At 38.4% G+C, this 25,827-nt stretch overlaps 1 protein-coding gene across 1 annotated transcript in view; it reads left to right on the forward strand.

Moving 5' to 3' along the window:
* LOC146540224 (TWiK family of potassium channels protein 7-like) overlaps nucleotides 1-25,827 on the forward strand; it is a 76,258-nt gene that overhangs the window by 19,787 nt on the left and 30,644 nt on the right. The gene's annotated exons all lie outside the window — the stretch shown is intronic.

A 25,827-nucleotide genomic window follows, 5' to 3' on the forward strand; every position in this document is an offset into this window, starting at 1 on the left:
AATTGTTACTCTCAGTTATTCACACAGAAGTACGCAGAGGCGACACCCCAGTACTGCCAGACCTCTATCTCTTACCCACAAAGCAAGTACAGGGGTACAAGGGTACATGTAATATAATAGCGTGTAGAAAGCAGAAGCTAAAGAACTTCATCTCGCGCTTGTTGTGTTTCACTCATTTAAACGAAATTAAATCCGCGGTTGATGGCGTCTCGAGGCGACGTCGAATAAACGTTACTTTTGTTTTACGTTCTGTTTGCGCTCTTGTAATTAATGTACGAATACATTTACAAATGTTGTGGAGACAGAGGGAGGAGTCGCTTCAATTGCAAACGTAGTTGAGACGCACTATACTGTAAATGAAATTGATATGAATAGATTAGAAGAAGGCGAGAATAATAAAATTATTATATTTTTTACTAAATTTTACCTGCAGCTTTGTCCCTGTGCTAAATGTATAAAAAGTAAGAATTTTGTTCAACGCGACTCTGACAAGAAAACCGTACAACTGTAACTTAACCGAGTTGCTTTTTACCACTATGATGGTCGCGTTGGTCTGGCCCTGTACCTCGTGGACCATTAGTCCCTAGGAGCTCGTTTCTCTTTCCCGTCTCTGAAAGTGAGCTAAAAAGTCACTTTGATATTTTTATTAAAAAAATAATACACTCCCCTCTTGGAACAGTATATACCGGGGTATAACTCTTGTAGGGCACAGCCAGCATTCATGGGACTCCTTAAAGTATACAGCAAGTTCTGGGTGACGCTTAAAATTTATGACGGCATACAGTAGAACATTTTTTACAGGTTCACTTGGTCTATATAGGGTAACCGGTTTACGTCTCTGATTTAAGACTTTCTTTTGCTCCGGAAATTCTCCTCTCCTCCTATCACCTCAACCTCACTATCTCCAAAATGATTCATATAATATCTTTTTAAATTTATCTTTTGTTTTAAAAAATATCTAAATGAATACAAAATACCTGAATACATTTAATTACAAGAAGAAATTTATTTTTATAAAAATAGACAGGTCGGTCGTCAACTGTCAACAGTAGTGGTGTAGTCCAGGAGGAGGAGGACAGACCGCAGCTCGTAATTAATGTTATCATACGCCGCCTTTGAGAGACCGAGAGCTTTAGCGCCTTTGGAAACTGTTCTACACAAGTACTAGATACTTTCAACTCCTAGTAAATATATAAATTCTATACAAATGTTGATTATTTCTTTGTTACAACATTTTATTATTTTTAGCTTTATGTGCTCTACAATTTTCTTCGTAGTAATTTTTCTACTGAGAGAGCATTAGCATCTCAAGCAAAACAATATTAGTGTGAAGTCACTTTGTTTTTTAATTTATATACATTTAATCTAGATTGACAAAGTCAAAATAGTGCTTTGTTAGTATAAAAAGACGATTACAATAATTTACGATGTCATTGATCGTCGTCAATCGCATATAGAGCCAAATGTTGACGGATTCTTTCCTTTTTTAGTCATATGCTATTGAATTTACAACCAGAATATGAATATTCCTTTTGAAACCTTTATTCATTTGGTCGTTTGTTAGCATTTTAATAAACCTGAGCAGCACTGCAGTCTGCCTGCATGTTGCACAGTCGTGCTCTCGTAGCGCCGCGGACCGCGCCCGCGTCTAGTGCCGCCGCTGCTAGTGAGCATTCTATTCATAGAAACTCGAGTTGTGTTATAAAATAGTTAAAAATTCTCAATGTAAAATATTTTATTTATGCCAGTTGGTTGGTTGTTAGAATATAGAAACTAACTAGTAAACTGTGTGCAAATTTAGTATAGTACCTTTATTAACAACTAGCGGCCAACGCTCCTTCTTCCGCTTGAAGTGTATTAAGGAATAATTAAACGCATCTAGTATATCTAAGAGAGATTTCCGACCAATTCTTATCTCGTGTGTATTAGACGCGTATCAACAGGTGTCCCTCCACAGCACCAGCGCTCAATGGACGCCCTGAACAGCGCCACTTTGTTACATCAGAGAGGCGAGCGCTGCTCTTTAAATACAATGTTGTCAAATTACTCTCCAGTAAATTATTCCGGTGTGTTTACTAAAATACGTATTAAAGAGAAAATTGCAGCGCATATGATGTGAAACGCGACGTACGTGTCTCGCGCGGTACTAGGCGCGGGGCGCGCGCGGAGGCGGTAAATGACACATTCCGGGAACGTGGACGTTATCTTTTGTAGCCACTTGTGGAGTTCGTGTAATGATGTGACGTGACGCGCGCCCCTCCACTCCTCCACGCATCTACCCGCGCTACCTGTCTTTGTTCTCAACAATAAATATAAGATACTCTCTCGAATGTCTACCGTTTTCAAAATTCTCCATAATAATTTAGTGCAAAATACATTAAGACGACAGTTTAGTCGCGGTTGAATTGTCGTCTCTAGTTTTTAATCTTAAAGCGCATATTGTCGTAGCAACTTTACCTTTAAATATTTCACTAGGACTGTTTGTAGACTCTTTGTCTTACTTTGTCACGTCACTCGACGTTACGCAAAAACTTTGATATTCCATGATATTTATTCTTCATTATATAAATTGTACTTAAATTTGAATATAATTGTGATAATTTAGATATAAGTTATTTAAAAATATTGTGGGTTTCATTTATTTTCTCTTAATCATTAGTAATGAGATATTTTTGTTAGGTAAAAAATAGAATATTTTTTACCCATTCCAAGTAAATTATCATAAGAGCTTACAGTGCTCCCTTACTCCCCTCGTTGTTCCTGAGGTTAGCACGTTCAACGAACAAACAACAAACTCTCCCACTTTACAGTATATCAGTATAGATGTTTCATAAGTTGCAAGTGTGTGAACGTACTCATTAACTCGTACCTGTAATTACTTTACTCGTGTCTTAGTTCTACTTTGTTAACTACAGATGAACCTCAGCTTCTCAAACTGTGCTATAACGAGCTCTGATACTATTATTGCTGTCATGGCATAGTTTGAGGATATCTGTATGCGACTCTGTCCGCAAGGTCATTGGCTGTAAATAGGTTACAATTGTAAAAGAAAGTGATGTATCATAACTGCCTCTCTTTATTTATAGGTATTCTGAAGTACCTTGCGGCGTAGCAGGCTTAAGCCAAATTGTTGATTCAAATGTCTTTTTATTTAGACAGTTGCTCGTCTCAACCTACAAATAGAGTCTGAATTATAATCTGATTATTTCAATCAAAAATAATAATATATGACTTGTAGTTTAGGGGAAATTTATGTTCATAATCTTTTAAATATATTGAGAACATGAAAAATGTTTGACGATCAAAGAAGAGTAAAATAAAATGACTAATTCTTTACAACATTAACATAGTAATATATGTATATTGTTGCGTATTTAGTATATGTGCTGTTCATTATGGCGATCACAAGGTCGACATCTCTTCCAAAAAGGTATTCTAATTGAAATAAGAACCTCGCTCTGACTAGTACGAGTATGTTCTAATTTTTTTCTATTTTCATACTCTCATAAACCACTTTACCCTCTTCTGTAAGAGCTCGCTCGCGCTCCTATTCAGTGCCATTTTGACATAATCATTTAAAGTAGGTTCATTTTGGCCTAATGAAAGAATTTTTCAAAATGCGTAAAATATACTCTTGGTTTTACATATTTGTCCATAATAATCCTTATACATGTGGAAACAGAGTTGATATTTGCGTTGCGCTACCCACGAATGTGGGTTACCATACACGGCCGCTTCATTACCGCTAACGAGTGAGTGCGTTATCGTTAGCTGCTTCCTGCGCCGCGAGTGTCTCTGTGCCTGAGTGTCCGTGGGACCACAAATACACTTTTTGTATTGACTATCTTTTGTTCCCGAGAGCACTTTGTTGGCAATCCGAGCGTGAAGCCAAATGTTGTCGCGAGGAGATGATGCGTAGGCTGACGTCCCCCGCGGGAAGTATCTCCTCTCCTCGCTTGTGTGATCATGTAACGTACGCAATGTTATATGAAGGTTTTTACATATTACATGAAATTCTTAAATCTGATTTATCGTGTATATTAATGGCTGTCTACTACTGCAAACTGGTTCAAACGTCGGGTTCCCAAAAATTGGTAAAACTAAATATACCCGATTTATTTGGTTTAAAAGTCATATTTTAAAGGCAGACTCATTACAAAGTTTATTATTTCAATTTCAATGACTATGTATGTACGCAATAAGGGCTGAAGAAATATTTAGATTTATTACATATATGTAAGTGCCTCCTATCTGATAGAGGCCCCGGCCGCGTCTACTCGTGCGTGAACATGACACGGCCCCCCCCCCACGAGGCATACGTGGCTCGGTCTCATGTACGAGTATACGGCGTAATATGCTGCGAACTGATTTCTAGTTCATATGATTATAATTTGTTTTAGGCTTCAATCAATTATACACTAGATAACAGATTGCATACAAATACGGCTTTAAAATATGGCACCAGAAATCAAAATATTATTACACACAGACTTATGACAAAAGATCATTTCAATCAAATCCAACCTTATAACAGTGCGTTAAGGCTTAGTTTCGTATATAAAGAATTCATAAGAAATATTTATATTTTTTGTAAAATACAAGATTTTGGCAATAAAATACAATATCTCTAAAATGAACAGAAATTAGAGTAAAGAGTCTAATTCACATTAAGATAAACGCAGTAACACCAAGAAAGCATAATATTATGTTCACCTTGTAGCGATCTAGAGAAGTTAGAGAATACAGGAGTCGGAGGAGTGCCGCACTGTAAGCAGCTAAATACGGTTTATGATTCTACAAATCTACAATCAGAACACCCAGTGAGGCTTAAACAGCCACATCCAAATGTAGCTCCAGCTGAGGTTGAATCAATACAGAACACAGGGGGAGTCCTCGCCGAGCTCTCGCGCTCGTTATTTAAACGTCTATTCAAAAGAACCCGCAACCACTCGCGTTAATGCGACATACAATTGTAACAGTATTGAAGCTTTTAACTTTTCCAGTTTAAATCGTTTAACAAGGATCCCATTATAAGGACACGTAGTACATTTTGCGCTGCACTTGCCTTATGAAGATGCAATACTGACGAGAATTCAATTATTCTGTAAATAGAGCTTCTTATTGTAATAAACTCAAGTCTATGTTTAATTTAATAAATGTGGAGAGTTTGTTGAGGCCAGCCGTGGCGCAGGGGCACAAGATGTGACTGTAAAACTGACTGGCTGTGGGTTCGATCCCCGCTCGAGAAGATAAAATATTTATGTTAATATACAATATATACAACGTGAAGTTGATTTAATTGTTTAATTAGATTTTTGAAGAATTTGATTGGTTGAACGTTAAAATATGTGAGAATTGTTGACTATCGATACTTCACCTCGGGACCGTCGCGTCGGAACCACATATTAACCCTCTCTTTCAAAAATGTACTGACAAGGAATTATATCAGTTTTGTAAGAGCTTACCTGCTCGTAATATAATAGTGAGGATGGCTGTTGAACTTTAGCGGCGAACCGTTGACGTAATATACTTGTATAACGGCGTATCCTTTACATAACGTATTAAATCTGTCGCCCGACGGCTGACGGCTGACGGGTGACGGGTGACGGGTGACGGGTGACGCCTCTGACAAGCGGTTACAGAGAGCTCGAGGACAACTAACGCAAATCAACACATTAAAGTAACTTGCGCCTCGTTTTCTCAGGAATAAGTTTGTTTTTCCTTTGAAAAGTCCTCATTCGTTAAAGCAACCTGTTTTACAACTTCGTCTCTCGACGTCGCGACGCGTTGGAACTTATATGATTCACAACATTTGTGCGTAATTAGTGAGTGGGAGATAAAATTATCGCGCGGTAAGTTAAATTACTTTGAAGTAAGTGTCACGTGATGGTGTCGATGTCGCTGCTCTCGTAGAGCCGGCGCGACACCTCCGACTTGTTATCTCTAAGTTTTCACGAGCATTTAATTACTTTGAAATGTTCGTAACGAGCTCTATAACAACATTAGGCAACAGTATTACTGTAGTAATGACGTAATTATATTAGTACGTACTCACATACTCGTGAGCTCATTTTTCTCGCACTAAAAATATGAAAATACTGTATATCATCAGTAATATTAATATTTCAAAGCTCTTACTCGCTTATTTCTATAACGGAGGCTAATCTTGAATACGCCTAAAATATTATATATAACTGTTATTTCTCATTAAGTACTATAGTATTTATATGCGTTATTTATTTGTGACATTGTACATAATGACCCATACATCACTTAGTCCATCACCTTAATAACCGCTACTGCTTTATTTGTGAAAAGAAAGTAATTTTCAGAATTCATTCAGTGAAGCGAGAAATGTTCAATTATCATCTTTGTCATCTGTTGAAATAAAAATACAGTCTGCGCCATATAAGAGAAGCAGCTTCGCGCTTTTCGCACATAACAAGAAAGAAAATCCAGACGTCTAGTTCTGAGATATTGCACGTTGAATGGCGCAACTCAACCCCACACGGTGTCTCCTAGTGCGGAGAAATAAGAAAAATTTAAAATATAGCAATAAATATCACATCGACAGACGCTGCTAGTACATATAACAAGTGATAAAAAATAATAAGTACAATTTGAGTAGCTCTATACTACAATTCTGCTTGTTATCTATTTTAGAACAAAGGAATAAAAAATTTGGGAAACATTTAGTCATTTAGGTAACAATTGATCCGCTGCGGTTTTCAATAGTTGGTCGTACATAGAGTACAGCGTACAGAGTACGACGCACGAGGGGAGTCGACCGCAGCCAGAGTTAATTAATGTCATTACACGCCGCGGCCTTTGTGAGCAGAGTGCTTGCTCACCTCGATTTGTCTGTCCACCTGCTGCAGATACTATAGAGTCTAGAGTATACTGAACAGGGACATGTAGTTAATATTTTAGTTTTGGATTAAGCTTTCTAAGTACTGACTATTTATATTAAAACTTTGCGAGAAGAACATTAAAATATATATTTCGATGTATACATTTTCTTTTGTCATTTATAAAGTCAACTTGTAGGTATAAAAGAAATTGTAACATTCTATTGACATTGACATATCGACGTCTGATACAACGGGTGGGCCTAATCTCGTATTCTGTAAGTTATTTGTACGAACATACATAAATACAAGTATTATATAAATGATTAAGTAGGGAACGAAGTGTTTTAACACTAGGTGACTCCAGTCGTGTCGTAGGGGTATATAAAAGCGTGACTGTAAACGTGACAGGTTGTGGGTTCGACTCCCACTCGTGAAATTAAATACATATTTAATATTTTCATTATCTCGCGCTGATGTTCAGGCAAAGTGCGGCGATTAGTCCCGCCACTCAACACGCAATGGCCCCAGAAAACTTTGGAAAAAGGGGGACGGATTTTCTTAATATTAAATAATATTAGACTTAATATTAGATTGCCTCCCTTTGCTTGCTCTACTGTCTGCGGGATACAGCGTGAAGCTGAAAAAAAGTGTTAGTTTAAAGTGTTAGTATTATATTTATATATGTAATGATAATTTAAGGAAAACTGAAGCGTACATTAGGTTCACGTCAAACGCACGAGAGTGGTAGCGACGTATCGTACTTGCGTGTTACGTGTTACGTGTTACGTGTACGTTACGCGCGATAATTACTTCGCTTTATACTTAAATACATCGCTGTACAAGAACAAAATAATGTGATGGTTTTTTTTGCTTTTACTTTTCTTGGAGACAAATTATACAGGGTGTCCCAGGAGCCAACGATAAAACGAAACCAGGTGATAGACCAAGTCGAGCACTCGAGCACTGTTCTTATAAGTCCTGGGCCAGCCCCTAAGTCGGATAAGCGTTGCCTGGGCTAAGTGTTTAGTTTAGGGAGGTGACTGGTGTGGTCTGTGATCGCAGGATACCGTCCAAACTCTTATCCGTCTTATAGAGATCGTGATCTCGTGCATGACGGATCCAAGGTACCTGAACTTTTCCAACTTAGGGGATGACCCAGGACTTATAAGGACAGTGCTCGAGTCCGGGGTCTCGCAGGCGATATACTCGGTCTTTGACACATTGCCAATATGCATTTCATTCATGGAGAATGGTTATGTAACGCAAATGCTGCAGCTAGAATGTATCGGAAAAGATACCAAAAAGCTGAACGTCATCCCGATTATCGTGTATTTCGATTTTTCTCTCTTCAACAAAGAAGTAATCCAGCAAGTGTCGTACTATTTCGGAATCCAGATTAAATGCGCCAACTTTTAAAGTTACTTGCAAAAACAGTGTAGTACATTTTTTTTATAGTACAGTCGGTTAAAGTTGGGTGTAGTAAATATTTTGAATTTAATGTTTGGCAAAAACACCACGTTTTATTGAAAACTGATGCAAGTATGTTTAAATCTTAAACTGTAATTCACAGAAGGGTTAATCATAATTACATTACAGAAAAAAAATGAAGAAAGAGTAATATTTGTAGTCCAGGGACGTGAAAAACCATCACAGGGTGTCGGTTTTTGTGATATTTTTTAAAATCAATATAATATGAAAAATACATGACAAAGATTTTTTTTTATATTTTTCTCATAACTGTCACGACTTGGTCTATCACCTGGTTTCGTTTTATCGTTGGCTCCTGGGACACCCTGTATATGACGGCGCGCTGCTATGTATTAGTTTTAATTATAATTTCGCAATTATTACATTTCGATATTAATTGATTTATGTAATGGATTATATTAGAAGAATATTTAAAATGGAGCGGGTAACCCCGAATAGGATAGTAGGTGTAGCCACGAGTTATAGCAGACGTCATTGGTTGACAGCTATGGCGTGAGATGTTCACCAATTAACCTATTGGCTCCTAATCTATTGTAAATTTGTTAATCTTGTGAAATTTATTGTAAAACTGTTATGTAAACGAGAAATAAGACATTGTAGAATATAATGTGACTTTTATTTAAACATCTCTGTTGCTACAACGCCCACAAATGAATAGTGAGAGCCAAGACCGCTTTGAGGCCCCTTCTGATGCTGCTACATATATATATATTATATCAGGGGTGGGGGTTTATTAATTCAATTTGTTTGTCTTTTGAGTTTATATTTTAATAAATATTATTAATACAATTACAACATTATGTACAAACGTTACCTGTAAATAAGAGGAACGACAATTACATTTAATTATTCGTCTCTCTCTTCTATCTATTATTTTTATCCATTCTGCTTTGGTTTATAGCAATTAAATATTCTTTTCTCACATTTATCTTTTATCTTAGCTTTTATCTTCACACATATTCCCTGTTTTATACCTTCGATGTGGCTGTCAATTAATTACAGACATCTGACGACCATATATGTATATAAGTATATATACCTGTTCTATCTGTCAATGTTAGTCTCACAAAAAGGCCGGACAAATAGAAAGTCAGACAGAGAGACAATTCTTACTTGTTTATGTTTTAGTATCGTCTTAATCTATATCTATATATATATATGTATATAAAATCGAAAGGTCACTCACTCATCACGAAATCTCAGGAACTACAAGTGCTAGGAATCTCAAATTTTGCATAGGAGTTATTTATAGGACGTAGGTGCTCGCTAAGACGGGATTTGCAATATTCGACTTCTAAGGGGTTGTTTTTGGGGTTGAAAGTTTGTATGAAACTTCGTTACTACAAATGCTAGGAGTCTCAAATTTTGCATGGACGTTACTTATAGGATGTTGGTACTCACGGAGACAGAAATTAATAATAACGTAGTTCACGCAGGCGAAGCCGCGGGCGGGCCGCTAGTAACTGTATAAGACCTAAAAAAAATGTTATTTTGATTGTTTTGCTAACTGCAGAGAGACACTTCAATTTTATCTATATGCAAAGATAAGTAATGATGGTTTATAATTTGGAAATTGTATCGAAATAGAGCAACAAGAGAGCACCAAATGTACCAATCATTTATAACAAATATACAAGCATTAAAATAGAATGTAGGTTACATTTTTCGACCGCTGTATTTATTGTCGTAGCACGTAGCACGTCTACGGGCGTAGCAAGTGCCGTAGCGCGGAGCTACGAGAGCTACGGAGCTACGGCTATAGGAATAGTTCACGCGATAAAACACGACGTTGTCAAGTTGTACGTGAGGCTCGTATCTGTTGGCAGAGAGCGGGCGTGTCTAACAAATAACATTCAAACTCCAAATAATAAAAGCATTTATTCTATTTATTAGCCAATATAAATTTTTATATGTAGCTTTTTATACATCACTCGACATACAGCCATGCAATGTCTCGCATTTGGTCGAAAATTGGGGGATGGAGTCTCTTACCACTAGGTTACCCTTGTCTATCCTGCGAGAGAAGCGTAAAGTTTAAGAAACAAATTCTCTAGGATTAGTCAGCACCGTATAAACAGATGAGTAAAGGGCATAAAAAATTAGAAAATCAAAATGTACTTCGTTTAGGTCATTCATAGACAAATCCAACGACGGTCCTTAGATAAAGTAAAGAAAGTGAAAAAGGGTATTGACAAGAGTAATTTTAGATTATGTAAACGTCTAAATAAGGCACAAATAACTGTTTTATTTTAATTTTGAAATAAAATACAGTAACTATACTTCAGTAACTTCACTCTACAATAGTAATTCAAAAGAGCAATAAATATTTTACATTTTTCACTTTTGATACTTTTTGTAGGGGCCATCGTAATATATACTGTTGATTTGTACATCATTTACTATGTAAGTATTGTGTTTATTGAAATAGAAACCACAACAGAATATACATTAAATGAAGACATTAATCTGATGAAATATCTTATCCAAATGCTGCGTTTTAAAATATTTATCAACAGAGCGGAGCCCCGAGGGCCGCCAACAATGGGGGCACGGCCAACATGGCGGTGATCCCGCTAATGCATATTAAACTACTAAATATAACTATTGAGAATATTTGTAAGACCTATACAAAATACTCTTACAAAAGTTCTATATTTTTGATTTCTATCCGGAGCTATTCACGAGCGTTGCAGTCGGCTTTATACAACTCTCTTAGAACTTTTCCGAACACGTTAACGTAAATGTGTTTTATTTCATTTCTTTTACGTTTCTGTTTACATTTACAAACACGTACACTCCTCGCCTAGTGTCCCGGCCTACTTGCGGCGTGTGTCCTAATTACATCATTAATTAGTGGTTTAACATTATAAATTAGTAAAAATTTTAATATTCCATAAGAAGAGAAAGGAATACAGTTAAAAATTGGGAACACCCAAACCTTAGTTTGTTTGTACTTAATCCGTGTTTAAGTTAAAGCCTGAAATACAGTAGTGTGAATGACAGCACCCGCACACGTCTCGTCGCTCTCGCCTCTCCGCGCTGTCCCACTTTCCGCTGTAATCTGAACTGAATAAACTAAAATGGCCGCCGTCGACGGCAGATGAACTCTCCTCTTCAATAATGGCTGCATCTGAAGCGGCGAAAAATGTATGATCTCGAAATTGCCAATTTTAACTCATATTAAATGTTACGAGAGTCGAGGACGCGTTACATGTAACGACTTATTGCACTGTACATACAGGCGGCGAGGCCCGGCGAGGGCGGCGAGGCCCGCGCGGCTCACTTTGTGTTTTATTCAATTATTTTAAAGCAAAACTTTGCACTTTGTACAACGCACAGCGACCGCTCTATTGTAATCTGAAAATGTAATTCATATTACAAAGAAAATATTTTTAGTGTCCTTTTAATATTACAGATATTAGAAAAGTCTAATTAATCTTTATCTTTTCTCACGGGGAACAGTTATTCTACAAGTGAGGCTCTTGAATATTAGAAGTAATAATACAACATGAACGAGAGTCACAATCCTGTTCATACAAAGTAAAACAAGGAAAATACAATACATATAAAATGTTCGTTCATTCGTTTTATTTTTTATTTTCAGTCCATTAGCGTTTCATGAAAATATTTATTCGTAATTTTTTTACCAATCAACTATTGTACCGGCCCTCTCTCTCTGTTGTGCGAGTGTCCCAGGTCTCCCCGCTGCGGTGCGCTGCAACAGTACGTGAGTTACTTCGAGGACATATTATTGTTTTTTTCAACGAGTCCGATAAAATCCGCAACGACTCGATATTGTCAATTTGTTTTCAGAACAAATCAAATATTTATGTTGTGAATGCGTCAACTGAATGTAGCGAACTCAAACAATGACTAATATTAATCGAATATTTTTTTAATACTTTAATACACATTGAAATGAATATTAAGACGACTTTCTTTCATAGTTTTTAATAACACAATAAAGATAACGTCTGAAAAGAAAACTATACAAAACGATTTATAATAGTTATTTATTAGTAAGAAGTATAACAATTGGGTGGAAGGGCTATAACTCAAGGCGATAGTGCGGGGTGGTGGGACTGGTAGGAGTGGGGGGGGGGTGTAACTGACTCTACCTGAGTTAATCGCTTCCCCTCCATAAAGCTGGTATAATGCGAGTCGGTGCCGTCGCGACCTCGAATGATAACAAAAGAGAAATATTGTACCATTCGCACCTAAACGGTCGTACGCCGGTTTACGTATGGTTCACGTGTATTCCTATTATCTTTTGTTATTTGTTTTCTTTGTTAAATTATTTGGACTAGTTGTTTTTATTTGCATACATATTTATTTACATAGCAGTATAGGCAGCGGGAACCCACTGGATTCAAAGGGCGCAGGACCGGACGGAGTGGCGAGCATTGGGGGAGGCCTATGTTCAGCAGTGGACCTTAAAAGGCTGATGGATGGATGGATAGGCAGAGGGAACCCGGAGATCGTTTTCTTTACCCACTTTCTGCGCAGTTTTGGAGGCAATGCGGTTGTAATCTAAAATTATGCGTGTAATATTGTATTAAATTTAAGCCGTCGCGTCGTCGTGGCGCAGGGGTCTTGACATGACTGTAACGCAACGGTTGTGGGTTCAATTGCCACTCGGGGGATTGTATTATTTTTACCCGTTGCCTCGAAAAACTCGGCGGAAAGGGGAAAACGGAGTGCCTTAACACTAGGTTCCCTCTGCGTACCCTGCTGTGTGCTCGATATAGCGTTAAGTTGATTTAATTTAATTTTAATATAATATTACGACTGCAGTCATTCTGACAGTCAAACTTTGTTTTATCTATTTTCACGGTGGGTGGGAAATTCTTTCACGCAGACCATCCGCACGAGGATGGTACTACCCACTAACACCCTGCGGAGCGGAAACCTCTCTACCAATACCTCAACTGAGAATCAAACCTGACTTAACCTGAGAAAATGGATGAAAATACAATAAACTGTATACAATTTTCCGAGGAAACTAAAAGATAATAGAAGATTTCCATAGTCGACATCTTTCTGTCAAATGAAAAAATAAGGACAGCATTTACAATGATTGGAAAATATACGTAGATTTTCTTCTATATATTTTATAATTGTTTAAAATATATTTTATTATCGTATATAAACCACAAAGTAATGCCAAATTTTTATTATTTAAAATTTTATACGACCTAGTGTACAGTACGTACATAATCTGTTCTGTGGTTTGGTCATCTCGAGCTCGTGCACTTACTGCGGAGTACAGCAATGCCTTGGAAATGCTTCGTAGACAATCATTAATTCTACTTCCCGGCTGCTCCGCGGCCACGGAATCTCCATTTCGTACAAACGGCCGCACTGCGAGTACAAGAGAACGTTTTAACATGAAATTAATTATGCACGGAATGTAATTAACTTTTTGAAAATATTACGTGCGCTCTCCTCTTAACTGTGAAACTTTACTTGGAAATGTGAAATATTCTGATTTAATTCTGTGTTATGAGAATAGATTGTAAGTGTAATTAAATATTTTTTAAATTGATTCTTTTCAAGTTCGCGCTGTGTCCCGCTTGTGGCAGGGGAGGCAGAGGGAACCTAGTGTTAGGACACTCCGTACTCTAATAAATAAATAAAAATATTATAGCACAAAACAAATAAAACTTGAAGTGAAAGTAGAACATTTGTAAAATAAAAGACTTACTAAAGTTATATAGTATATTAATATATTTATATAATCAGGATAAACCCTCGAGCTCGGGCGGACAGGGTCTAATGAAGGACAGGGAAAGATCCGATATATTCATAAATCTTTACACATTTCCTCGCGCCCAAAGGGAGCACTGCGCTTGTAATACTTGTGTTTATAGTCATATGGAGGATATTTTTACATTTTATATTTTAACGTATAGAAAAGCTGGTTATAAATGATGTATATTTTTAAAAAAAAATTTTATATGTTTATATAAAATTTTGTAGCAGAAGTTAACGAGGGAATGTTCGAAATAAAATTAAAATTGTTTATTATTTTAATTTTAGGCACATCACGATAAATTAATTGGTTAGATGACTCTCTGGCTATTGGACAGGCTTGGCGATACGAGACGAGGGTTAATTTCAATACAATCCAGAGATTTTTTTTTTGACTAAAATAATTTGTTATCGGAGTCTGATTAGGCTTATTATTCTTAAACCATCTTTTACTCACGGTGTAACCTCATTTTATAATAGAAATACAAAATAGTCCCAACAAAACAAACTAAACTAAAGTTAAACTTTATAATTTTTGTATAGATGAGCATGAACTGTAGAACTTAAGCTCCTCGTTTACTTTGGAATAAAAGCGATGTAGAAAATTAAAATAAATATAATAATGAACATACCTAATAATACTTAACGGACTCGACTCTATAACACTAGCCCACTCGGGGAATTCCTTCAATACCCACTCACACATACGAACATAATATAAAAAATGTCACTAATTAAGCTCACGAGCTTTTAATTAAGAATAACTTATAAAAGTTTAGTTCTGGTCTGAGAGCATACGTTTCAATTAGAATTTAAATAACCGCACTAATTAGCCGGCTGTTCAGGAACGCTACGGTCTTTAATGGAGAGGAAAATACCTGTTTGTTCATAATAATAAAATATTTCTATGAGTCGGCGCGGCGCCTCGTAGTGGGGCCTCGTAGTGGGGCCTCGTAGCGGGGCCTCTTTCGCTGCTCCACTGAGAGCTCCGTGGGGAGGACTCGTTTTAATTGTTGTTGTGGAGGTTTCCCTGCTCCGTCTGCCACTTCGTTAATGTTATGAGCACACTATTTATGTTTCAATTCTATTTCAATCTTTTTTACATAATTTACCTCTACATTGTATTTATTTCAGATTACTACAATATTAAAAGAAAGATTGTTTAAGATTCAATTAACTGAGACCTTACCGAAGATTCTTCAAGCTTCAAGGTCGAATGTGATAATAATATAATATAATAATCATAATAAATAATAATGTGATGGTTATGGGTTCCGTTGAAAATACTTCACATTCATTTTCCCTAATTTGTAGATATGTCTACAATACTCAAATGTAACGGTAAGCGGGGCAAAGCAGATTTTATAAGGATATATAGTAGAGGAAATATTTACTTAAATTTATATTTTAATTTTTTCGCTCTGGTGTCGAGGTCGAGGTAATGCCTCCAGAATACGGCGGGAAGTGGGGAACGGAGTGTCTTAACACTAGCTTCCCTCTGCCTGCTCTGCTATATAAGGGATACAGCGTGAAGTTGATTTTTTAAAATAGAGTGAAAAGAAATATTGCAGATTGAAATGATGATGAAAAATAATTACAATAAAAATATCAATTGTATAATATAACCCACCACTCACGCAGGCTCATATAGGCTACCATGACGGTCTTAACAAATCTTTTACAATTCACCAAAGCGCTATAAAAACATCGCTAACGTTAAACAAATGTCGACTTGTTACAAATTAAATCGACAGATTTAAAGAGCAAATAACGCGTAACACGGCAGCTTGCAAATATCTACTTTGCAATTCCACTCGCGTTTGAGCCCCTCCCCCTCCCCCTCCTGCCCCTCTGCCCGCAATCGACACCCCTGACATTCCCGTTCTCGTTCAGCAGACACCAGCACACTGGGCACTCGCGACAATACTGGCTAGATAGAGATACCAATGCTTGTATTTTTATAAGCTTTTATGTTATGAGTTGTTGAGCAAATTTTAAAGAAATGTAATTTTAAACTCGCATTCACACGTATCATGTGTGAAAATAGAATCTTAAGATTAATAATAATGTGTTTATTGAATTTTTAAGCATTTTTCAAGTACTACCCTAAATTTTAAGTAATATTATTAGGTATTATTTTTTAGCGTAAAATATTAAAATTTAATTTCCTCGAGTGGGAGTCTAGTCCACAACTTTTCCACAATTTTACACAAAACACCAATTTAACGTAAGAAAGTCCATATTAAATCAAACTGTGTTGTAAATAAAGTTCTCTTCCATACAAGTAGACCGCAGTAGTGGACGCGACTCCGGAGTGGGAACAGTTCTATAGAAACGATTAATGTCGGTTTCCCAAACACACGCGGCTCATTAAACGAGATTTAGCTCAAATATTTAGGCTGAAATACGTAATGAGACAGCCTTCTGTGAGCGACACGCGACGTCGCCTGTCATAGTGATCTGTTCAGATTATTATTTACATAAAAAGTCCATATAATTATATATGGACTTGGGCGTTGTGGCGGTATGATGAAGATCCACATCCTCAACACGAAATATCTCAAATGCGGGTAACAAATATAGAACGCACGAGTCGGCGCAGTGAGTAGCGGGATTGCGAAGAATAACAGTCTGCTTCTTTTTATCGAAAAATATTTAGTCCGATATCATCTCTAACATAAATTTGATGGAAGGAACGCGCGACAATACACTTCTCATAGGGAAAGACGAAACTGGTTTTACACAATATAAACACTCCCTCAATAAGAATGGACCCATTACGTGTACACACAAACGCCACAACTATATTTTTCAGGGTAACACCGGGATAGTCGAAAAAATATCTTAGTTTCAACAATATGGTTATTATATGAATAATATTTTTGAATCTTGTGTTGAATTATTAATTGCTTTATTTGTGAAAGGACTTAAGAAACACATTCCCAATGTTTATTTTTGTAAATAGGATATTTAAGATGTGGTGGTGGTGGTAGTGGTAGGGGGGCGAATTCCATTGAGGCATCATCCATAGATTTGATAACAAAAATCGAACTCAAAAGGTTCGATTTCCCTCTCGGAGGGAATTAAATTATAAGTAATTTCCTCAAGGGAGTAGAAGACAAAGCGCGATGATAAGTAACACCACTCATGCAGGATACAGTAATTCAAACATGCTTGTATTGCTAAAGTTTGTTTTCATATCTAGACTTCTTGTTTGTAACAGCGTCTGTTCGCACATTCACAAGAATATCGACGAATACAATACAATACAATACAGTACGGCGAGTCGCGCCGGTGTGTCGGAGGCACCAGCGAATCTGGAGAGTGGTGTCGATATCAATATGAAATAATAAACTTCTTAGGGCTTTATTCATTGCAGTAGTTTAATAAAGAATAATTTTGGATATTGAATGAGATAGCATTTTTTAGTATTTGTTTTGATGACTCCCGGCTTCTGACTCTCGACTCCTGACTCCGGACTCCCGATAAATGAACAAAATATTGCAAAATGTTGGAAGCGGGCGGCTTTTGTGTAATATTTTGAAGGAATTAAATGAGATCTTAATTATAATATAATGTTACTTGAGACTTTATAATGTAAACTCGTGGTTATGAAATAATTGGATATTATTGTGGTTCTTGAGCCCCTCGACCTGCGACTCGTGCGCCAGTAAGCGCGACGGTTGTGGGCTCGATTCCCACTCGGGGGTATGACATATTTATTATTTTTATTTTCTCTCGTAACGAGGCAAAACGCGGCGTTGAGTTCCGGCCGGTGGTGAACGAAAGTAGCTTGCTTAGCCCGCTATGTGCGGGATACAGCGTGAAACTAAAAAAATCAGTGTTTATCGTTGTATCGTAAACAATACTGCGTTTTATTACGGTAGGCCGTAACTCTTAACGTTCAGCCGACGCGTCCAGTCATCACTTTATATAGAAAATACTACTCTGTTGAGACCCGAGTGATGCGTGAGGAGTCATGAAACAAAATAGATCATTTGTGTCAAAATGTGTGTTTCGTGTCTATACGTAATGTCCTAAACTACCGCACTGTTGTAGATGGCGGGCGTCGTCATTCCACTGTCCGACCTCTGACCTCTTGTACGTAATGTAACCTCTTGAAGTCACGACATACCCTTGTAGAGTATGAAGCTGATACAGCGTTTGTTTTGCAGCTATATGTTTTGTTTTCTTATTTTGCGGGAATTTTCGGCTCAATTCGAGAGAGTTTTTGTGGTATATTGATGCATGATGATGTGATAAAAGGAGGCTATCGTGTCAGAGGGGCACAAGGGTTAGACTGTATCGCGCATATATATAGTTGTGGATTCTCCACTGGAAGCTATGAGTTATTATTTAATAATATTTTTATTTCTTCGCTCTGGAACCAAAGCAGAAGACTCAACTCTGAACTCTGCTGAAAATGCAAAAAAAAGAAGATAAATTCATAAAAAAACGATTTTAAGTTCTGCAGACTCAACGGTCGGAATGTATTTGCAATTTTCTTCGAGAATCCGATGTTTCCCCAAAAATCACAAGTTTTCAAATATGTGCGAAATAACTGAAAATATTTGTTGCAATATGGGGGTGAAATAGAAAGGTACAGCGGCCCTCGACCCGTCGATCGAGTTACGCCCTGTATAACTTGTATTATTTCTTTATGCAATAATTTAAATATACATAAAGAAATTACGATTACGTAAAACTTCATATATAATATAAGCCCCAACGCAATTCAGTGTCTTCAATAAATAATCGTGCAATTCAACCGGGCGAAGCCGCAGGCGGGTCGCTACGTTTTTTAATCATTTACATAATATATGTACTTACTTTAATATAATAATATTTTACATTATACATCGTGCAATGCGGTTTATTAATAACAGTTCAATATATTTTGTTTGTAGCGTTTCATTCGATGATACCTTTTGGTATCACTTGCGGTCGAGTAACTGATTAATTAGTTAAAAAGCAATGTTATTGGGTAAACATATTTATTGATATATTATTGACAGCAGTGTTTGACTGTAAAGACAAGGGGTTGTGTGTTCAATCACTATCTGTGGAATTTAATATATTAAAAGTATTTGTATCACGACTCTACTCGTAATGCCTTAAAAATTGGGCAAATAGACCCTGATCTTGACCCTGCCTGCCTCTCCTGGCTGCGAGAAAAGCAAGGAAGACACTGGTATCCACGACCCTCAGGTACCACCCTTTAGCCAATTAAACATTCTTCATGCTCAAATGTTTATTTGACATGTTGTCGTGTGTATACCGGGACTACGACCGCGCTACAGTACAAGTTGTCAGGTGTTGTATGTGGGAACGTGACTGTAAAAAACGTAATTCGTATGAACATGGTATAATTGGTGCGGTGAGTGTATTTGTGTTGCATTTCTAATGTAGTGGTTCTAATATATAGTATATTGGAGGCCCTACCAGTCGGTACTATCAGTTAGTTTTTCTACCTTAATAATTAACTTTGCAATAAAAAATACAGGTAGTTATATATTATTGCAATTTTAATTAAACCATTTTTAAATTTAAAAAAAACAGAAATCCTATCAACTAAAAATAATTTAATTCAAGAAAAAATCGACTAATTTAAACTCAAAAATGTATTTACAAAAATATGTTCTAACGGGATTCGAACCTACACACACGTACGCAATAACAACGGACCTCAGTGACCGACTCTCCAATCTGCAGCAATGCGGGGCCAAGTGCTCGGCGGCGTATCTGGGCACACACTGCCGACGACTGAATAGTAGATATGTACATACTCGTAGGTGTAACTAAGTCATTGATATGAAGCTCTACAATTCAATAAAATGATGTGTAAAACACAACAACATCTCAAAATATCTATAATTTTTAGAGAGATTTATAACGTTAAACAAAAATATGATATAATTCAAGTACAGTGCGCCCACAAGTATTTAATTCGCCACTTGGCGGTCAGTCACAAGTGTACGTATTCAATCTGTGAATGCTCGTGGAACAGGACAATGCTAGGACTACTAGCAGGCCTCGTTACGTAGCTCTTAGACTCTTAGACTCGCGTCGCCCACTCTCCTCATTACCATATTTTGTTAGAAACTGACCTAATGATGCCTATTATACCTTGAGACGGCTGGTTGTTCGTGTATTACTTGCTTTGACTTGCATAACCTTTAAATTGCATATTTATTTATGTTTTAGTATTACATTCATTCTTCATAAAATGTTACGTTTGTTTATGTTAAATAAGCAATCTTACGCTCTACTCGCATAGCAGCCGGTAGCCGGTAGCCGGTAGCCCAAGCACCAAGTCTCAAGACGGAACATTGCGTGTTGAGAGGCTAAATTGAACGCTTTGAGTACACAATCACTATCCGCCACGACGATTCTCCATTACTTTAAAATCAGAAACAATAATTTAGATTTTTAAAAGGTGTATAAAAATAATTTTAACCTTATTTTAGCTTTAGTCAAATTATAAACATAAAATTTGGAAGAGCAACGCAAGTGTATGATGACTCTAACGCCACTTCGTCCCGGTGCTGCGCTCTGCAGTAAGTTGGCAAGCACCGGCGTACTTCTTGTGACCAGTTCTTGCTGGCGAGGGCGGTAGGGCGGCGACGGCGCCTTCACATTGGGAAATATGACTTGAAAGTTTCTTGCATAGTGTACTTTACATAATATACTTTTGTATTTACGAACATAATATATTTTTTTGGTTTATAAGGAAATTTAGTGTTAAGAGACTCTCTCCACTTTCCGTCCAAACGAGATATTGCGTGTTGAGTGACAGAACTTCACGTCACGCTTGGTCTTCTCAACAGAGCGAGGACAACATTCTAATTAATAGTAAGAGTTAATAAAATTCTAAATGATTACAAACAGCTATAACTTTAATAAGTAGTTACACAACTTCGCTCTTATTGTATGATTTCCCTAAATAATGACATAAGGGGTGCCCAGGGTACGGGCAGGTCCCGCCGCGGGCACGACTACCGATAACTTGGACAGATTAACGAGTTATTAATCGCTTTACTTCTTATATAGTAGTCGTTCTTGGAGGGCGGAGAGGCCACTTCATCCTCAGTACGGTACGGCTCATATTAGAGTGATTGACTCCTTACTGAGAGAATGATCGAGTGGACATTTTCCTCTCAAGTGAGTAAATAACGATAGCTGTCTGTACGCGACAGGTGTAGGTTCATTCCTTACTTTGCTTTTATTTCAGAGAACCTTTGGAAGGTTATTATATATATATATACATATATATATATATATATTTGAGTATCTATAATCTTCTATGAACATTCTTCTCCACCTCCTCTTTCTACCTGCAAAGCTTACAAGAAGATCAACTTGGAAAATTGACTCCTGAAGAGACTAATCAAATTTGTATTTTCCAATAATAATGTTGAAAACAATTTTTTAGACGTGTTTTATATATCAAACAAAATAAATCAATGAAACAACGAATAAACGATAGAGTTATAGGGATAGGTGTAGAGTTGCTAAAAGGTCTCCCTTCATCCCTCTGTGGACGTACTTGTAAAAGATTCGCCGAATTCGATTCCAAAGTGGGTGAAATAAAGGACGAATCTTTCTATTATTTGTTCTATTTTATACAGTTTAATTGTTTGACCTTTTCGAACGGTCCGGTAATTATTACACAATGTTGGGGTTGATTTTTGGTTTACGGGTCCGCTAACTAAAAGTAAACGTAGCAGTTACCGAGGAGGGGTGGGGAGTGTGGGGGTGTTAGTAACGGTAATCACTCTGCGTAACAAAACTTTAATTAAACTCAATACTCACTTTCGTTTACGTCTAATTGACTACTAAATCTAAAAGTTTGCTCAATTACACGAGAGCTCTCCCTTCGGAGATACCTTCGTAATAATGAAGTTAGTAAGAAATTTCTGAAAACCTTCGTATAATATAATACAGAGTAATTGGATTTTGTATTAAATAACTGATCTAGGGCTTAGTGCTGGCTGCCGAGACAGCGCCTCGAGGGTCTTGTGTCGAAAACAATTTCATCTTCTATTTGTACTAGTTCTAGGCTTATGACGATTAATTGTTATATGTTATTATATTTGAGGGGTCGCAGGGGCATAAGCATGAGACTGTAAACTATAAAAGGTCGTCGCCTCCCCTATTACGTGAGTCCTGGCATTGCGAACTACAGGATTGTGAGAAATGATAGAGCCACCAAAGGTGGAGGCACTATGATTTATTACAAAAAGAATTTACACTGTATACCACTCGACCCTCCGTCTCTCGAAGCAGCCGAGGCGTCGATGTGTCAGGTATTCCTCACAGGCCATCAGCCTTTAATTATAGCTTCAGTTTATCGTTCGCCTAATAGGCAAATTTTAGAAAGCGACATTTTGGCGCTACTTAGTATGGGTGACTCGTTCCTTCTGATCGGGGATCTCAATTGCAAACATAGACTTTGGAATTCGTCGGTGACTAATGTCAGCGGCAAGAGGCTTCTAGCCTTCACAGAGAAATATAACGCTTGTGTTATAGGCCCGCCTTCTCCCACTCGCTTTAGTGTCCTCGGCACAGGCGATGTACTCGATATTGCCATACTTTCGAACGTTGCATTGTCGCAACGTTCAATAGATACCATTCTCGACCTAGATTCGGACCATCGTCCTGTCATTCTCAAGTTAGGTGACGAGCGCCCCTCAGGCCCTCCCACCAAAACAGTGGTCGACTGGAGGAGATTTGCAAAGCTCCTCCGTTCAAATGAATCCCCTCTTAAGGAATTAATACCTGGCATCGCCGACTCCGCGGCGCTAGCGATAGACGCGGCGAATAAATTCACCGATTATATTTTAAATACAATCCAGAGTTGTTCGAAAGAGGTATCAAACCTGCCCGACGGCAGGTTTGATATCTCAGAAAAGCTCAGGCGATTGATTAGACGCAAGAATGTAGCTATGCGACGACACGATACCTACCCGACTGACAACAATCGTAGGGAATTTTAAAGATTAAAGAGGAGAGTTCGATTCGAATTCGAACTTCTGCGCGGTGAGTCGTGGGATAAGAAGCTCGAGGGGCTCGCTCCATCGCACCAGGCATTCTGGGCGCTGTCGCGAGCTTTCAGAGTCGATTGTCTCTCGACTATGCCTCCTCTCGTTAGGTCAGATTTATCAATTGCCGCCGATGACACCGAAAAAGCGGAATGTCTCGCTGACAGTTTAGAGGCTCAAAGTACCCCGAGTAGTCAGCCCTGCGATCCGAGCCACATTGCGCGTGTGGATTCCGCGGTCGCAGAATGGGCGCTGACGCCCCCGCAAGGGGAACCGCTCCGCCCGACCTCCGAAGACGAGGTCAAAGTCATTATCAAAAACCTCAAAGATAGGAAGGCCCCGGGGCCCGATAAATTGTCTAATAGAATGTTCAAGTCCCTACCGGCTCAGTTCATATCTCTATTGGTCATTATTTTCAATTCCCTTCTTAAGTCGTGCTCATTCCCCGACGAATGGAAGGAGGCCATAGTCATAGGCATTCCCAAGCCTAATAAGCCGCGGAATATCCCGTCCAGTTATCGACCTATCAGCCTTCTCAGCTGTTTAGGTAAAATTTACGAGAGAATCATTCTCGTTAGACTCTCAGAGGTGGTAGAGGCCGACTCTCTGCTCTGCAATGAGCAATTCGGTTTCAGAAAGAAACATTCCGCCATACATCAAGTCCACCGTGTCGTAGAGCATATAGCTCGACACAACCTTAGGGATCCTTTTCACAGCAATACAGCTGCTATTTTTCTCGATATAGCGAAAGCTTTCGATAAAGTCTGGCATAACGGCTTGATTTACAAGCTGCGCGCCGTTTACGGCTTGCCAGACTGTCTCGTACACATCCTGCGGGACTTTCTCTCGAATAGATACTTTCGCTATAAAGTCGAAGGCACTCTCTCTTCCCCCGCCTCCTCCGCGCAGGCGTGCCACAAGGCTCTACGCTTAGTCCTATCCTGTACTCGTTGTACTCCAGTGATATCCCGCTCACTCCGGGTGTTCACCTGGCTATGTACGCCGACGATACAGCCCTCTTCACAACCTCGCGTTGTACTATCTTATTAAAAGATCGACTCCAGAAAGCGGCCCGCGCACTCGGTGAGTGGTTCCGCCAATGGAGAATCGAAGTCAATCCCGAGAAGAGTAAAGCAATACTCTTCCCTCTCAATAAAAATATTAGAGTCTCTACCATCCATCTCTTAGACAAACCCATTCCCTGGGAAAAACAGGTCAAATATCTAGGTGTCACTCTAGACTCTAGATTAACTTTCAAACCCCACATTACAAAAGTCTGCAATAAAGCAAAGTACATTCTCAATAGATTATATTATCTCATAAACAAGAAAAGTAAAATGTCACTTAGAAATAAGCTGACACTATACAAAGCTTGTATTAGACCTGTCCTTACTTACGCTTGCGTTGCGTTCGCGCACACCAAGCTTGCTCCCTTGCAAAAAGTGCAAAATAAATTCCTGCGTATCGCATCAGGTTCCCCCTGGTACGTGCGTAATGTCGACCTACATAGAGATTTTGAACTGGAATCGATTCACGAGCACTGCAAACGCTTAGCGAAGCGCTACTTTGAGCGCGCAGGCTCGCACGCGAACCCCCTCGTCGCCGAGGCGTGTAATTACACGCCTCACGCGATTCGTAGACGCCCGCGTAGCGTCCTCTTAGACCCCGATGACGCCATTACCGTAGCAAACGGCCCGTACGTAGGTAGGAAACACACTACACACGCACGACAGACACACCGTCGTCGCCGGAACCGACGACGTAGTCAAGCTTATCTCACGGCCCGGCGGCGCCTCGGCGCCGTCGGGTCCAGCGGTTAGGGACCGTTAGCTCCCTTAGATTAGTCTAATTTTATCCCCCGGTCGCGGCTTCTGTGTCGCGGCCGGCTTTGCTTAGAATAGGGAAACTCCCAGTCCGCTCGACGACCGCAAGCCGAGGTTCGAGTCCCGCAGGGGGCGCCCTTGCGTCGTCGGCACTCCCCACAGGCAGCCACTCAGTGCCTGCATATTTTCTGGGCCAGAGTACCCTCTGCCCTACCCCCCCGGTGTCGCTGTAAAGGCCAATAGGGCTAACAGCATTAAATTCAAGTCCGAAAAAAAAAAAAAAAAAAAACTATTACGTGCGGAATGCCGCGGGAAGCGGAGGGAACGAAGGAAAGAATATTATATTTTTTTTTATATTTATATATTTTATATGTACTTTATTTTCAGATTGTATACCAGAAAGATGAGGCTTGTGTTGAACATGTTCCTAGTGTTCAAAGCGAAAATCGTAATATTAGTATTTTTAATTCTAAACTGAAAATCAATATAAAACCAAATACAAAATACATAAATTCAAAATTATCTCACTCATTAAAGAGAAAAAAAGTTGAAAACAAAGAAAAAAGCGTCGTTATATTTAAGTTAGTGACGCGCTTCATCTGAAATATCTTTTGACATCCAGCTGGGGCGGTTGTGAACACAAATAAAGGCCGATTGTGGCTTCTCCGTCAAGTACCGCGGAGGTCTCTCTGTATTTCAATACAAATATTTTGGCGCAACAATATTGGACGAACTTTGCTTTATAATAAACGTAATGTTTAATGTTCATTCCGTAACAACGTAGCGGAAGGAATTATTTACAATGAGTATTAAATACTTATTAAGGGTTTTTACTTTAGGGACTGACTTATAAACATAAGGCGCTCTCAACTT

This window comes from Heliconius melpomene, chromosome 2, assembly GCF_056956725.1.
Source record: "Heliconius melpomene rosina isolate 202511_hmr_F chromosome 2, ASM5695672v1, whole genome shotgun sequence".
In the NCBI taxonomy this organism is placed as follows: Eukaryota; Metazoa; Arthropoda; class Insecta; order Lepidoptera; family Nymphalidae; genus Heliconius; species Heliconius melpomene.